The sequence below is a fragment of the Copadichromis virginalis genome, linkage group LG20 (assembly GCF_057382275.1).
Source record: "Copadichromis virginalis isolate Kocher_CV1m ecotype Utaka linkage group LG20, C_Virginalis_male_GT1.1, whole genome shotgun sequence".
In the NCBI taxonomy this organism is placed as follows: Eukaryota; Metazoa; Chordata; class Actinopteri; order Cichliformes; family Cichlidae; genus Copadichromis; species Copadichromis virginalis.
Window position 1 is genome coordinate 18,650,722 of NC_140637.1, and position 18,048 is coordinate 18,668,769.

The 18,048-nt window shown below is 38.1% G+C and overlaps 1 protein-coding gene across 5 annotated transcripts in view; it reads left to right on the forward strand.

Annotated features, from left to right (window-relative positions):
- Positions 1–839: 839 nt before the first annotated feature.
- LOC146684637 (synaptotagmin-2-like) overlaps positions 840–18,048 on the forward strand; it is a 126,852-nt gene continuing 109,643 nt past the window's right edge. For 3 of the 5 annotated variants that reach the window (XM_085444199.1, XM_085444204.1, XM_085444202.1), the window contains exon 1: positions 1,022–1,300. The gene's annotated coding sequence lies outside the window, so the exon portion shown is untranslated. The other 2 variants (XM_085444201.1, XM_085444200.1) reach the window with 2 other exon arrangements.

Here is an 18,048-nt window from a genome sequence, read left to right on the forward strand (position 1 = left end):
GAACAATGGACCAGATGTGAGTGAAAGAGAGCAGGGAATTTGACACCACAAAGTCAATCCTGCACATCCATTTTCTCCAGTATGGGAAAGCCTTTTAACGCATGATGAAATTCAAGTGGAAAGGGGAGAGGTAATGACATACATTTTCCATTCAAGATATTTTATTGCAATCTCTAAAGGGGGCTTCATCTAACTGTGCGATGATATTCACTTCAGGTGCTGGTAATTAACGCGAACGTCAGTAGTGGCGAGACTGCTTGAACAGTGTGCTGCCTGCTAGCCTCCCATTCTCCTTTGGGGCACTTTCAATAATTCATGAAGAAAAGGCATTAACCGCTGTGCACACTGCGGATGGCTGCCCATTTCCTCCCATATATCCAGGCTGGCTGGGAGACTTTGGTATCACTGCAACCAGCCTCCTCTCTCTTCCTCCTCCTCCTTCCTTCCCATCCCCCTTCCTGCCTGGGAATTAGACTCCACACTGCAGCAGAGCCACCTAGCTGTGCTGCAGTGAGCACAGGGAAATCTCCCTTCATCTGACCTGCTGTCACAGTCAACGTGCTGCCGGTGTTGGACGGTGCAGCGAAATCTGTTCTCACCCCACCCTATAGCCCCCTTGTCTCTTTGTTCCCATGCAACATCTGCTTGTCCCACTGCAGTACACTGGCTCGCCTCCGCTGCTCTCCCTCATTTCCACTCCCCCCCACACACGCACAAACACTGATAAACCCTCCCCATTCTCGTCCCTTTTTTTCTTTGCTCAATGCGTATGAAATTGCAGAGCTCAGCATTCTTTTCCACAGGCACTTAGGGAAAAAAAGGAATAAAAAAAAAAGAGAGATGAGCTGGGCGGGAGGGCTTCTGGTGCACCACATAACTGGCTCCCTTCCAATTAAAGAGGAGAGCTTATGTTATTGAAGAGCAGCTTAGCCAATCAGGAAGCAGTGCAGGCAAAGACAGCAGGAAAAAAGCAGCAGAGCGGCTGAGCAAGAGAAAGAAAAAAAAACTGCAGTGTGTGAGTGTGTGTAGTTTTTATCCCTCCCCTGAGCAGATCTTTATCAATTTGGGTACTCCAGTCTTGGGGTGCATTTGAATGGGAGTCTGTGTGTGTGTGTCAGAGTTTACAGAGTAAAGGTGTGTCTACACTGCTATGTTAGACTCCTGACTTATTCATTCTGAAATTGGAAATAAGAGAAAGTAAGAAGAGATTGATTATTTCTCTCTCTATCTCAAAGTGTCTGGGAATCTGCAGAGAAGGGGGAAGAACTCCGTATCCAGGAGAGAGCAACCTGCACAAAAGGTAAGCAGCTGCATTCTCCTGCAAGCATGCCGGATTATTTCACTTCTGAAGTTGTGTTCTGTGTTCACTGTTAGTGAGTGTACTTATTCTTTTCCTTGTTTTAGTTCTTCACACACAGTTCCCTTTTAAATGCATACATGGATCTCTGTTTGTTTCCATTTCTTTTTTGCATAATATTTGATGAAAACGAAGAAGGAGAGAGAAAGAGGGAGGGGGAAGGTTAGTGTGGGACTCCCTGATGCTCCTAGGCAAGTTTCTGTGCACACGGTTCTCTAGTGCTGCAGTATCCCATTACATCCCTGTGCAGAGCTGCCTCAGCATCCAGACAGTGCCAGGATGAAGCAACCCAAACCAGCTACCAGCTTCCCAAATTTGCTCTCACAGTTTTACCTCGTTTTCACCTATCCCAGTTTGGGATAAGTGAAGTTTTGCTACTTATATTGTGAATAGGTACACTATGATAAGCTTAGTGTGGTAAAAAGACTACGTCAGCCCATTATAATTTTATCCTGCACGCTCTCGTTGTGTACCCGGAGTGTCAGTGGGGTTGCTTAGATAACTGTTTGAATTGGCTCTGATAGTGTTTGAGACCGGCGATTAGTTTTTGTTTGGTTTATCCGGTGCTCTGGGACTTCCTCCAGTCTAAGCCTGCAGCAAAAGTGGGCTCTCTGATTGGCTGAACTGACTAAAGTGTACTAAAGAAACACAAAAAGATAGAAATAATATTATGAATTATTATTATTGTTAAAAATTAGCTCAAACAACAAAGGATAGTAAGTTGACATACAGTTAAAAGGGTTATTCATAATTATATGTTTTTATATTAATGATTTCATTCTTTTATTTAAGAGAAATTGCAGTAATTTAGTATATCCTCCTTTCTGTTCTGTATATCTGACCTTGATCATTTCTGAATGAAGATGTGATGTTGTCCAGCAGTGGGCACTATGTGTTTTCTCTGCTGAAAATGTCTGTGAACACTGGCCTGCTGCAGAGCAGGGAAAAATAATAGATGGACTTAACATGTTTATGAGGATGCTGAAAATACTGGATGAGCATTTTTTTGTGTGTTTTCATATTAGTTAAAAGTGAAGCTCGTACCTTGTACTCTGATAGTAGCTATAAGCACGAGACATACATCTAAACCCGATCGTAATGTAGATTTGTGTTTCAAGTTTTCAAGACTTTCTTATATACAGGGGTACAAAGAGGGTTGGGAAGAAAATGTAATCTGTTTCAGCACCATGGACAGTGCACATAGCAGGGACCTTATGCAAGAGCTTCCTTTATAAAGTTTGAAGCAAACCAATGTTTAGTGAAGGCTAATGGGCATTCCTAATTATCTTTGGTTAGCTGATGTAATACCCTGCCTGGTTAAATTTTCTAAATTGTTATATGACGTTTGCAATGGCTGTGTGGCTTTGCTTCTTCATTATTCATACACCTCTCTTCTTCTGGAACACAGTTTACCTTAAGAAGAGCTGTGTTTTTGTGAAGGAACTGAAAAGTGGCTTCTTCACAGTTTCATTTTGAAAAGAAAATACACACACAAAAAGGAAAAAAGAATGTTTTGGCCGGCCTTGTCTACCTGTATTATTGCTGTATGCTCTAGGTGGGAGTGTCAGCGCTGAGATTTTGTTCAGCTTTCCTTCCATCAATCCGACTGCAGCAGCAAGATATTTCAAGCTTGACAAATGGGTTTTACATGGACTTATTGAGTGATCACCCAAAATCCAAATGACAATGTTATTAAAAGAGAAACAACACATCGTTCCAGTTAACAGTGGCTAGCAATTAATTATGTTTTCTACAAATCGCTTGCAAAAAAAAATGAAAATTACATGCAATGACTTTTCTTCATACGGCTCTGACACCTGCTGTGACACAGAGCTTTGTTTTATGAAGCGACCACAAAGTGTCTCTGCAGGATGCTGCTGCCAGACTGTAAAACTCATTCAGGAAGTGATGATCAGAAACCTCTGCTCTTTAATGGGAAATAGATATGAAACCCCTCACCATTCCAAGAAGTAGACAGCATCTTGAAGATAAATGCAGAGTGTGGGAGATGGAGGAGGGTTAAGCTTTTGCTGTTAGATGGAATGAGTCACGCCAAAAACATTTGCGGTCATGTTCTTGTATTTATTTGTGTAAGCGCTTTGAAAGAGGTTTCTTGTTTCATAATCAAATTGCCTGCAAGGTTTATCTCGATAACTTTGTAAACACTGCATGTAAGTCATTAGCGTAACTGTTTCTAACAGTTGTGAAGTTTCTGGGGGAAGGGACCAGCTGCTGGGCTTGTCATTGCTCATCCTCCAAGCGTGACATCCTCTGTCCCATGCTGTGCGGCATGGGCGTTTAGTGTGCCCCTGTAAATGATGGTGGAGGCAACATAGCGGAGCAACAACGGCTGTCACTGTACATTTAGCAACAATCTCAAAACTGCCCATCTCAGGATAAGAAGAGGTGCTGTAAAAACTCACCAGGCTATTTTGTTTAGATTATTCCGATGCAAATAGAGGATGCTGCAGATGTTTTAGCCGAGCAGTCTCTCTTGGGGATGCTATAATGACACCTTGATAAACACAGCAAGTGGTGCCAATGACATTGCGTGTATGTGTACTTGTACTGCTAATATAGAGATGTAAATTATAGATATTCTACTCCATTTGGAGAAAAAATGGAAGTCTGGAATAATGGGGTTAGAAGCAGGCTAAGATAACTCTCCAGGTAAAGGTTATTTGATGTATATATGTATTAGTCTTATAGATGTGCATGTCTATGTCCATGTGAGAAACAGAGGGTAGGGTAGTTTAAAAGAACAATATAAGAGACAGCAAGGGAAATATCGATTGCAGTCAACCATAAGAGTGTTGAGAGAAGCAGGCAGGAAAAGCACATAACGAATCTGAGGAGAAGAGATGAGGGAAGACAAATGATACAACCATTGGCCAGAGAAGGGTAGAGAGATAGAGTAAGAGATTGAGAGATTGTCAGAGGCAGAGCAAGAATGGAAGAGAGTGGGTGTGCATAGCAGAGCTACGAGCACTGCAGTACATTGCAGTGCCCAGCCCCCGCTGTGTTCTCTGTTCACCATCCGGTTCCATGCACTGAAAAGACCCCTGCAGCAGCAGCAGAGCAGCACAGCATAGAGGGCTGCCTGCTGGAGAACGGCAACCTCAACCTAAGAAAATGCTGTTCACTCTTCGGTGTTCATTCTTGACGTCTGGTGATGCACGGATTTTTAAAGAGCGATGGAAACATGGTGAACGTGACAAAACAGCCGACCTGCTCCTGCTAGCGCATTGCCTTGTAGACAGAGGGAGTAGTCAATTCACAGTCAGTCCCTGGATTATGTAAGCATATAGCACATTCACTTTGCTGGGTACTGACTAAATGATCCCACCTTCTCTGGCCATGTTTTCCTCATTAGGAACATCTGCCTCACTGTTTGTTTTTGTTCAAGAGCTAGCGTCTTTGCAAACAGAGGAGAGCAATTTATTTAAATGCATGTATAGGGAAGCAAGCCAGATAAAACTTTAAATGTCTGGAGTTTGCATACCTTTGGCTTCATATTTGTTCGATGAAGGCATGTGTGGCAGATATGAAGTAACAGTCCCACAAACAACTTCCAAGACCTTCACTTGATGTGGGCTCAAAAACAAAAACCCAAAACAAAACACTCCTTAGTCAGTTTAATGTCAGGCAGAGTACATTATGCATAAATACCTTAAACTGTAGCCTCACACTTCAGTTCTGTAGGATTAATTATTCAGCTTTTGGCCAGGCAAGTAATACTCTCTCACTGTCACTCTCAAACACATGCACGTGCACACATGCAAACACATGCATGCAAATGTAAAATGAATCTTAATTATGTGAAAAGCTCTAGGAAACGAAAGAGAAGCTTGTTTCTGCTTCCATAAACAGTTGCAACGTTTCCATCCCACTGCCTGCCTGGGGGGTGGTTGGCAGGAGTGTGAGAGCTTCTCCCATTCTACGCTTTCTGGTTTCCATCTACTTTGCTGATGTGGCTGATTCAGATTGCGTAGTGTGGACTCTCTCTGCTTCCTGTGACACAACAGTGATTGTGCTCAGGAGTGGTTGAGTCAATTACACCTTGCCAGACAGGTGTTTGAGCTGTTAAGTGTGTTTCCTTGCCACATCAGACTGTTTGCTTCTGATTTGCACTGAAAAATCAGCACTAGGCTTTGGAAATGACACAATATAAATATGAGCTGCTTGTGAGTCACACTGCAACTAAAGATAGTAATACAACTCGCAATCATTATAAATGTACCCATTAACATCAGCTGCTTACTCTATTTCTGGATTGAAACATTTCCTTCATGAGGCCATCTGGTACAAAAAATCAAAACAGTGGTTTCGAAATCGATTGTTCAACCTACTTATGTTTCACACATTTAATCATTTCAGCTTTTAATATGAAGTCGGACAAAGGGAAGAGAGAACTGTTTCTGTCCTGTCTAAAGTGTCTATATTCGCAGAAGGAAAATGTTGTCTTTGACTAGGGAGCGTTGAGAACGTAGTCTTGAAGAGAAAAAGAGAGAAACACTCATTTGTGGGTTGGTTGTGACAGAGACAGAGAGTGGGAGAAAGCAGTGGAGTATTGTAGTGTGGGTGAGCTGCAGTAGGGATTTGGAGTGCTGCATTGAGCTGCATAATTAATGTTAAGAGGGTGGAGCTAAAGACAGAGATAACGTCCCATGAAGAGCAAGTCGGCGTAACACTGCCGATACAGAAATAGCCCCTTTTGTATAGGTGGAGTCACTCTTTAAGAGGCACAGGCAGACCAGTATGGAAGTGATATCCTGATGGAAAACCAAGTGGGCACACTCAGTCTTTTAGTCCAGCTCCATGCTCCATGTCCCTGTCTCATCTGCTCCCCTGGCCCTCAAAGCCAATCATTCTTCACTGAGCTGCGTCCCACAGCCAAATGTCTCAATGCTGGCTGCACTGCTCTGTTAATCATCCAATTTGTAGAAAAACACCTTCCTATATGACACATCTGGTGTAGCTCTTATCTTCTCTGTTTGAATGGGACTGAGGAAGGAGGAGGAGTTGCTTTAATTTCCATATTAAGTCATCATCTTTACAGATTCTGTGTTGTGGGCTTTTTTCTTTTTAACATGGTGAGATTGTGTTGACATTTTTTCAGAAAACCTGCTGTTTTTAGCCTCATTGTATTCAGAGACATCCTCTATTCTTCTCTCCGTAGTTTTATTTTTAAACACAGCTTCCCTGCATTAGAATCATCTGCCTGTTCAACCATTTAATCACTTCACATAGACACGGGACCTTCATTTACATTAATGTACATGGAATATGAAGGTTTGCTAGGTACTTATAGACTGAATGAATGTCTGTGGAGGCATACATTTAATGCATTCTAAAGTCTGTGAACATATTGTGCATATGACTTTGTAGAATCTGTAGGAAGGGAAATATTTTTTATGGCAGAAACCTTCTGGTTTCTGATGTTGTTCTCTTGTAGTTGCATGAATATAAATCAGCCAACTACTACTACTCTTTGGGGGTACGAAAGAGGGATTGTATTTGCTAAAATACTTTGCCTTTTGTATCCTTTTTGTTTTCTTTTATATGTGCAACCAGCAGATGAACACAGGAGTCATGGCCTGGATATCTGTAGGTTATACCAGAAACCATAAAAAGCTGACTGTTGGCCCCAAGGGCTAAGTAAGCACACTGCTCAGTGGATTCCCAGATTGAATAACCTCAGGCTTTGACATGTATAAATACGTTAGTCTTGGGTGCTGTCAGAGTTTAGGAACCTGTTTAGATTCACTCTATTCAGGAGGCTGTTTATTGACCAGATCTATATCACACTCTGCTTGCACCCAAACCTCAACATCTCAGAGTTCTTGGCAACTATTCTGCTGAAGATTTCTCAGCCGTTATGGCCTCACTGCTTTAAAGTAAATCTTTACAGTCTTGTGAAATAAATATGAAAGTGTCCTCTGTATTGCCCATATGTTGTATTTTATATCCTTTTTGATTTTCTGCTCATAATAGTGACACTCTTTTTTGAAGTGCTTCTGCTAAAAGCTACTCTGGAGATCCGTCCTTGTCAAGAGGGTTAAGGGATTGCACAGAGGCATTTGAAATGCATCCCCTGGGCTCCAGGCCTCTCTATATACATTTAGGAAGCTGGTATTAACAAGAGTTTCATTCTCAGTCAGAAAATAACACTAAAATTACAACCCCGACAATATGTGGTGCAAGTACAGCCTTTGAATTGAAATTAATTCAATTGAGCTTTGAATAGAGAAACCAGAGAAAGGTACAAGACTATTCACATCACTGCAATAACAGTTTTGCTTTGGAGCCATGATTTGATCTGCCCAAATAATGACAGTGGACATTATAAATGTCTGTCAACAGTTGTTTTTATGGTAACACACCCCCAGGGTCTGTGTGTGTTTAAAATACAGTTTTAAGGGCTTTGTGTGTATTTAGTGTGAATGCTTGAAAAGCATTCACAGTATTGTTCTTCTAATCTTTATTATTAGTGTGAATGCTTGAAAAGCATTCACAGTATTGTTCTTCTAATCTTTATTATTAGTGTGAATGCTTGAAAAGCATTCACAGTATTGTTATTCGAATCTTTATTAGTGTGAATGCTTGAAAAGCATTCACAGTATTGTTCTTCTAATCTTTATTCTTCTATTTTATTATCTATTCCGTACGTTTTTTGAAAGCCTACTCCTTCAAAACCGTTCAACTTAGAAAAACCATTCAAACACCATTAGATTCCTATTCTTTTGGACATGATTGCTTGTATTTTTCTCATTTTTAACATTTATATTTTTAATTTTATTCAACTTTATTCAACAAAAATTTCCCATGTATTTCAATGGGGAGACCCTTCAAATTCTCATTCAACTTACTCATTTTTAAACTCTTACTACTTCAACATACGTTCACATAGAGCCACCATTCAAACTTTAAAACGAAGACAAGACATTCAACTATTCAACTTGTATTTATCTTTTCAATATCTATTATACTTTTTTTTCAGTTCCAGTTTAAGTTTCATGATGTTTTTTCACCCGTTTCAGAGTTTATAATGGGTGTGTATGGGACGGAATGTTGGGGCTAGAGTGAGGCAGCTCAACTGCTAGAGTGAGAGGAGCAAAAAAAATAATCTTAAAATCTTTTTTAAAACTGCTGCTGTGTCCGCAGCGTTTGCTCTACAGGTATGATTTTACCCTCAAAACGTAGCCATGGCTGTCCTCTTTCATCCAATGTGTTTACTATTGTACTAGGTGTTATGGTTCTTTCATAAATGTCACCAATGCACAGCCTCCTCCCTCCAACTCTTCCATAGACTCTAATGTTAAAATGGCTCAGAAGGTTCGTTTGAAAATCAGAAGAGCATGGTGTCTTTCCACTGTCACCACGTCCATATAATAAACTCCACAGACATGAAAACTGAGAATTTGGTAGACTAGACATTGCTGTCGCTCACAGTGAAAGAATTTTGTCAATACGACTTTTACTTTTCATTTGGGAACGATTTGTTTCGGCCTGACTTTTCTGTTCATTTTAAGCAGCAAAAGTGAGGCGCATGTCTGTGTCCGTGTGTATGGAGCCATTGGGTGCGGTCACTATAGCAACCAGGCTCACACCTGCCTGCTTAACGAGCTCTCTCTCTCACTCTGCCAAGATTCATCTTAAACACTTCTCTTTCAACTGCTGCTGTGTCCACAGTGTTAAAGCCATCATTTTACCCTCAAAACGTCGCCATCGTTGTTCTTTTTCCAACATCTTGTCTTTCAAAGCTCAGAGATGTAAACTTTTTAAACTGTGTGGGTCCAAGTGGAGGGATCACATTTTAGTCATTCAGTGATTCAAAGAATATGACCTTTTAATATTCTTTCAGATGTTTTCTGACTCTAAATGTTCTTTTCTCATTTCTTAGGTTTTTCTAATTTACAATTAAAACATTTTCAGCTTTTTTCCAAATTCTTCTTCTGTGTAACCTTCAGCTTTTAGCAGTTCAGCACTTTTGTTTTCAGGTTAAATTCGTGTTTTTTTTTTTTGTTTTTTTTTTAATCTCATTCAATATTTTTAACTCAAAATTCAGCAATTAATTCATTTCAGTGCATACATTCAGATTCAAGCATTCACACTGCAGTTTCTTCAGAAAATGCACTTTCTAGTTATTATTCTATTTTATTAGTGTGAATGCTTGAAAAGCATTCACAGTATTGTTATTCGAATCTTTATTATTATTCTATTTTATTAGTGTGAATGCTTGAAAAGCATTCACAGTATTGTTCTTCTAATCTTTATTATTATATTTTCTTATTCCGTACGTTTTTTGAAAGCCTACTCCTTCAAAACCGTTCAACTTAGAAAAACCATTCAAACACCATTAGATTCCTATTATTTTGGACATGACTGCTTCTACTTTTCTCATTTTTAACATTTATATTTTTAATTTTATTCAACTTTATTCAACAAAAATTTCCCATGTATTTCAATGGGGAGACCCTTCAAATTCTCATTCAACTTACTCATTTTTAAACTCTTACTACTTCCACATACATTGACATAGAGCCACCATTCAAACTTTAAAACGAAGACAAGACATTCAACTATTCAACTTGTATTTATCTTTTCAATATCTATTATACTTTTTCTTCAGTTCCAGTTTAAGTTTCATGATGTTTTTTCACCCGTTTCAGAGTTTATAATGGGTGTGTATGGGACGGAATGTTGGGGCTAGAGTGAGACAGCTCAACTGCTAGAGTGAGAGGAGCAAAAAAATTAATCTTAAAATCTTTTTTAAAACTGCTGCTATGTCCGCAGCGTTTGCTCTACAGGTATGATTTTACCCTCAAAACGTAGCCATCGCTGTCCTCTTTCATCCAATGTGTTTACTATTGTCCTAGGTGTTATGGTTCTTTCGTAAATGTCACCAATGCACAGCCTCCTCCCTCCAACTCTTCCATAGACTCTAATGTTAAAATGGCTCAGAAGGTTCGTTTGAAAATCAGAAGAGCATGGTGTCTTTACACTGTCACCACGTCCATATAATAAGCTCCACAGGCATGAAAACTGAGAATTAGGTAGACTAGACATGGCTGTCGCTCACGGTGAAAGAATTTTGTCAATACGACTTTTACTTTTCATTTGGGAACGATTTGTTTCGGCCTGACTTTTCTGTTCATTTTAAGCAGCAAAAGTGAGGCGCATGTCTGTGTACGTGTGTATGGAGCCATTGGGTGCGGTCACTATAGCAACCAGGCTCACACCTGCCTGCTTAACGAGCTCTCTCTCTCTCTCTGCCAAGATTCATCTTAAACACTTCTCTTTCAACTGCTGCTGTGTCCACAGTGTTAAAGCCATCATTTTACCCTCAAAACGTCGCCATCGTTGTTCTCTTTCCAACATCTTGTCTTTCAAAGCTCAGACATTTAAACTTTTTAAACTGTGTGGATCCAAGTGGAGGGATCACATTTTAGTCATTCAGTGATTCAAAGAATATGACCTTTTAATATTCTTTCAGATGTTTTCTGACTCTAAATGTTCTCTTCTCATTTCTTAGGGTTTTCTAATTTACAATTAAAACATTTTCAACTTTTTTCCAACTTCTTCTTCTGTCTAACCTTCAGCTTTTAGCAGTTCAGCACTTTTGTTTTCAGGTTAAATTCGGACTTTTTTTTTTATCTCATTCAATATTTTTAACTCAAAATTCAGCAATTAATTCATTTCAGTCCATACATTCAGATTCAAGCATTCACACTGCAGTTTCTTCAGAAAATGCATTTTCTAGTTATTATTATCTATTCCGTACGTTTTTTGAAAGCCTACTCCTTCAAAACCGTTCAACTTAGAAAAACCATTCAAACACCGTTAGATTCCTATTCTTTTGGACAACACTGCTTCTATTTTTCATATTTTTAACATTTATATTTTTAATTTTATTCAACTTTATTCAACAAAAATTTATAATGTATTTCAATGGGGAGACCCTTCAAATCCTCATTCAACTTACTCATTTTTAAACTCTTACTACTTCCACATACATTGACATAGAGCCACCATTCAAACTTTAAAACGAAGACAAGACATTCAACTATTCAACTTGTATTTATCTTTTCAATATCTATTATACTTTTTCTTCAGTTCCAGTTTAAGTTTCATGATGTTTTTTCACCCGTTTCAGAGTTTATAATGGGTGTGTATGGGACGGAATGTTGGGGCTAGAGTGAGAGAGCTCAACTGCTAGAGTGAGAGGAGCAAAAAAATTAATCTTAAAATCTTTTTTAAAACTGCTGCTGTGTCCACAGCGTTTGCTCTACAGCCACCATTTTACCCTCAAAACGTAGCCATGGCTGTCCTCTTTCATCCAATGTGTTTACTATTGTCCTAGGTGTTATGGTTCTTTCATAAATGTCACCAATGCACAGCCTCCTCCCTCCAACTCTTCCATAGACTCTAATGTTAAAATGGCTCAGAAGGTTCGTTTGAAAATCAGAAGAGCATGGTGTCTTTCCACTGTCACCACGTCCATATAATAAACTCCACAGGCATGAAAACTGAGAATTCAGTAGACTAGACATTGCTGTCGCTCACGGTGAAAGAATTTTGTCAATACGACTTGTACTTTTCATATGGGAACGATTTGTTTCGGCCTGACTTTTCTGTTCATTTTAAGCAGCAAAAGTGAGGTGCATGTCTGTGTCCGTGTGTATGGAGCCATTGGGTGCGGTCACTATAGCAACCAGGCTCACACCTGCCTGCTTAACGAGCTCTCTCTCTCACTCTGCCAAGATTCATCTTAAACACTTCTCTTTCAACTGCTGCTGTCTCCACAGTGTTACAGCCATCATTTTATCCTCAAAACGTCGCCATCGTTGTTCTCTTTCCAACATCTTGTCTTTCAAAGCTCAGAGATGTAAACTTTTTAAACTGTGTGGATCCAAGTGGAGGGATCACATTTTAGTCATTCAGTGATTCAAAGAATATGACCTTTTAATATTCTTTCAGATGTTTTCTGACTCTAAATGTTCTTTTCTCATTTCTTAGGTTTTTCTAATTTACAATTAAAACATTTTCAGCTTTTTTCCAACTTCTTCTTCTGTGTAACCTTCAGCAGTTCAGCACTTTTGTTTTCAGGTTAAATTCAGGTTGTTTTTTTTTTATCTCATTCAAAATTTTTAACTCAAAATTCAGCAATTAATTCATTTCAGTCCATACATTCAGATTCAAGCATTCACACTGCAGTTTCTTCAGAAAATGCACTTTCTAGTTAGTGTGAATGCTTGAAAAGCATTCACAGTATTGTTATTCGAATCTTTATTATTATTCTATTTTATTATTATTATCTATTCCGTACGTTTTTTGAAAGCCTACTCCTTCAAAACCGTTCAACTTAGAAAAACCATTCAAACACCGTTAGATTCCTATTCTTTTGGACAACACTGCTTCTATTTTTCATATTTTTAACATTTATATTTTTAATTTTATTCAACTTTATTCAACAAAAATTTATAATGTATTTCAATGGGGAGACCCTTCAAATCCTCATTCAACTTACTCATTTTTAAACTCTTACTACTTCCACATACATTGACATAGAGCCACCATTCAAACTTTAAAACGAAGACAAGACATTCAACTATTCAACTTGTATTTATCTTTTCAATATCTATTATACTTTTTCTTCAGTTCCAGTTTAAGTTTCATGATGTTTTTTCACCCGTTTCAGAGTTTATAATGGGTGTGTATGGGACGGAATGTTGGGGCTAGAGTGAGAGAGCTCAACTGCTAGAGTGAGAGGAGCAAAAAAATTAATCTTAAAATATTTTTTAAAACTGCTGCTGTGTCCACAGCGTTTGCTCTACAGCCACCATTTTACCCTCAAAACGTAGCCATCGCTGTCCTCTTTCATCCAATGTGTTTACTATTGTCCTAGGTGTTATGGTTCTTTCATAAATGTCACCAATGCACAGCCTCCTCCCTCCAACTCTTCCATAGACTCTAATGTTAAAATGGCTCAGAAGGTTCTTTTGAAAATCAGAAGAGCATGGTGTCTTTCCACTGTCACCACGTCCATATAATAAACTCCACAGGCATGAAAACTGAGAATTCAGTAGACTAGACATTGCTGTCGCTCACGGTGAAAGAATTTTGTCAATACGACTTGTACTTTTCATATGGGAACGATTTGTTTCGGCCTGACTTTTCTGTTCATTTTAAGCAGCAAAAGTGAGGTGCATGTCTGTGTCCGTGTGTATGGAGCCATTGGGTGCGGTCACTATAGCAACCAGGCTCACACCTGCCTACTTAACGAGCTCTCTCTCTCACTCTGCCAAGATTCATCTGAAACACTTCTCTTTCAACTGCTGCTGTCTCCACAGTGTTACAGCCATCATTTTACCCTCAAAACGTCGCCATCGTTGTTCTCTTTCCAACATCTTGTCTTTCAAAGCTCAGAGATGTAAACTTTTTAAACTGTGTGGATCCAAGTGGAGGGATCACATTTTAGTCATTCAGTGATTCAAAGAATATGACCTTTTAATATTCTTTCAGATGTTTTCTGACTCTAAATGTTCTTTTCTCATTTCTTAGGTTTTTCTAATTTACAATTAAAACATTTTCAGCTTTTTTCCAGCTTCTTCTTCTGTGTAACCTTCAGCTTTTAGCAGTTCAGCACTTTTGTTTTCAGGTTAAATTCGGGTTTTTTTTTTTATCTCATTCAAAATTTTTAACTCAAAATTCAGCAATTAATTCATTTCAGTGCATACATTCAGATTCAAGCATTCACACTGCAGTTTCTTCAGAAAATGCACTTTCTAGTTATTATTATCTATTCCGTACGTTTTTTGAAAGCCTACTCCTTCAAAACCGTTCAACTTAGAAAAACCATTCAAACACCGTTAGATTCCTATTCTTTTGGACAACACTGCTTCTATTTTTCATATTTTTAACATTTATATTTTTAATTTTATTCAACTTTATTCAACAAAAATTTATAATGTATTTCAATGGGGAGACCCTTCAAATCCTCATTCAACTTACTCATTTTTAAACTCTTACTACTTCCACATACATTGACATAGAGCCACCATTCAAACTTTAAAACGAAGACAAGACATTCAACTATTCAACTTGTATTTATCTTTTCAATATCTATTATACTTTTTCTTCAGTTCCAGTTTAAGTTTCATGATGTTTTTTCACCCGTTTCAGAGTTTATAATGGGTGTGTATGGGACGGAATGTTGGGGCTAGAGTGAGGCAGCTCAACTGCTAGAGTGAGATGAGCAAAAAAATTAATCTTAAAATCTTTTTTAAAACTGCTGCTGTGTCCGCAGCCTTTGCTCTACAGGTATGATTTTACCCTCAAAACGTAGCCATGGCTGTCCTCTTTCATCCAATGTGTTTACTATTGTCCTAGGTGTTATGGTTCTTTCGTAAATGTCACCAATGCACAGCCTCCTCCCTCCAACTCTTCCATAGACTCTAATGTTAAAATGGCTCAGAAGGTTCGTTTGAAAATCAGAAGAGCATGGTGTCTTTCCACTGTCACCACGTCCATATAATAAACTCCACAGGCATGAAAACTGAGAATTAGGTAGACTAGACATTGCTGTCGCTCACGGTGAAAGAATTTTGTCAATACGACTTTTACTTTTCATTTGGGAACGATTTGTTTCGGCCTGACTTTTCTGTTCATTTTAAGCAGCAAAAGTGAGGCGCATGTCTGTGTACGTGTGTATGGAGCCATTGGGTGCGGTCACTATAGCAACCAGGCTCACACCTGCCTGCTTAACGAGCTCTGCCTGCCACTGTACCAAGATTCATCTTAAGCACTTCTCTTTCAACTGCTGCTGTGTCCACAGTGTTACAGCCATCACTTTACCCTCAAATTGTCGCCATTATTGTTCTCTTTCCAACACCGTATCTTTCAAAGCTCAGGCATTTAAACTTTTTAAACTGTGTGGATCAAAGTGGAGGGATCACATTTGAGTCATTCAGTGATTCAAAGAATATGACCTTTTAATATTCATTCAGATGTTTTCTGACTCTAAATGTTCTTTTCTCATTTCTTAGGGTTTTCTAATTTACATTTAAAACATTTTCAGTTTTTTTCCAACTCCTTCTTCTGTGTAACCTTCAGCTTTTAGCAGTTCAGCACCTTTGTTTTCAGGTTAAATTCGTTTTTTTTTTTTTATCTCATTCAATATTTTTAACTCAAAATTCAGTAATTAATTCATTTCAGTGCATACATTCAGATTCAAGCATTCACACTGCAGTTTCTTCAGAAAATGCACTTTCTATTTAGTGTGAATGCTTGAAAAGCATTCACAGTATTGTTCTTCTAATCTTTATTATTATTAGTGTGAATGCTTGAAAAGCATTCACAGTATTGTTCTTCTAATCTTTATTATTAGTGTGAATGCTTGAAAAGCATTCACAGTATTGTTATTCAAATCTTTATTATTAGTGTGAATGCTTGAAAAGCATTCACAGTATTGTTATTCGAATCTTTATTATTATTATTATTATTATTATATTTTATCTATTCCGTACGTTTTTTGTAATCCTATAACTTCAAAACCGTTCAACTTAGAAAAACCATTCAAACACCGTTAGATTCCTATTCTTTTGGACAACACTGCTTCTATTTTTCATATTTTTAACATTTATATTTTTAATTTTATTCAACTTTATTCAACAAAAATTTATAATGTATTTCAATGGGGAGACCCTTCAAATCCTCATTCAACTTACTCATTTTTAAACTCTTACTACTTCCACATACATTGACATAGAGCCACCATTCAAACTTTAAAACGAAGACAAGACATTCAACTATTCAACTTGTATTTATCTTTTCAATATCTATTATACTTTTTCTTCAGTTCCAGTTTAAGTTTCATGATGTTTTTTCACCCGTTTCAGAGTTTATAATGGGTGTGTATGGGACGGAATGTTGGGGCTAGAGTGAGGCAGCTCAACTGCTAGAGTGAGAGGAGCAAAAAAATTAATCTTAAAATATTTTTTAAAACTGCTGCTGTGTCCGCAGCGTTTGCTCTACAGGTATGATTTTACCCTCAAAACGTAGCCATGGCTGTCCTCTTTCATCCAATGTGTTTACTATTGTACTAGGTGTTATGGTTCTTTCATAAATGTCACCAATGCACAGCCTCCTCCCTCCAACTCTTCCATAGACTCTAATGTTAAAATGGCTCAGAAGGTTCGTTTGAAAATCAGAAGAGCATGGTGTCTTTCCACTGTCACCACGTCCATATAATAAACTCCACAGGCATGAAAACTGAGAATTCAGTACACTAGAAGCTGCTGTCGCTCACGGTGAAAGAATTTCGTCAATACGACCTATACTTTTCATTTGGGAACGATTTGTTTCGCCCTGACTTTTCTGTTCATTTTAAGGAGCAAAAGTGAGGCGCATGTCTGTGTACGTGTGTATGGAGCCATTGGGTGCGGTCACTATAGCAACCAGGCTCACACCTGCCTGCTTAACGAGCTCTGCCTGCCACTGTACCAAGATTCATCTTAAACACTTCTCTTTCAACTGCTGCTGTGTCCACAGTGTTACAGCCATCATTTTACCCTCAAAATGTCGCCATTATTGTTCTCTTTCCAACACAGTGTCTTTCAAAGCTCAGACATTTAAACTTTTTAAACTGTGTGGATCAAAGTGGAGGGATCACATTTTCTTCATTCAGTGATTCAAAGAATATGACCTTTTAATATTCATTCAGATGTTTTCTGACTCTAAATGTTCTTTTCTCATTTCTTAGGGTTTTCTAATTTACATTTAAAACATTTTCAGCTTTTTTCCAACTCCTTCTTCTGTGTAACCTTCAGCTTTTAGCAGTTCAGCACCTTTGTTTTCAGGTTAAATTTGGTTGGGTTTTTTTTGTTTTTTTTTTAATTTCATTCAATATTTTTAACTCAAAATTCAGCAATTAATTCATTTCAGTGCATACATTCAGATTCAAGCATTCACACTGCAGTTTCTTCAGAAAATGCACTTTCTAGTTATTAGTGTGAATGCTTGAAAAGCATTCACAGTATTGTTCTTCTAATCTTTATTATTATATTTTATTCTGTATTCCGTACGTTTTTTGAAAGCCTACTCCTTCAAAACCGTTCAACTTAGAAAAACCATTCAAACATCGTTAGATTCCTATTATTTTGGACAACATTGCTTCTATTTTTCTCATTTTTAACATTTATATTTTTAATTTTATTCAACTTTATTCAACAAAAATTTCCCATGTATTTCAATGGGGAGACCCTTCAAATTCTCATTCAACTTACTCATTTTTAAACTCTTACTACTTCAACATACGTTGACATAGAGCCACCATTCAAACTTTAAAACGAAGACAAGACATTCAACTATTCAACTTGTATTTATCTTTTCAATATCTATTATACTTTTTCTTCAGTTCCAGTTTAAGTTTCATGATGTTTTTTCACCCGTTTCAGAGTTTATAATGGGTGTGTATGGGACGGAATGTTGGGGCTAGAGTGAGGCAGCTCAACTGCTAGAGTGAGAGGAGCAAAAAAATTAATCTTAAAATATTTTTTAAAACTGCTGCTGTGTCCGCAGCGTTTGCTCTACAGGTATGATTTTACCCTCAAAACGTAGCCATGGCTGTCCTCTTTCATCCAATGTGTTTACTATTGTACTAGGTGTTATGGTTCTTTCATAAATGTCAC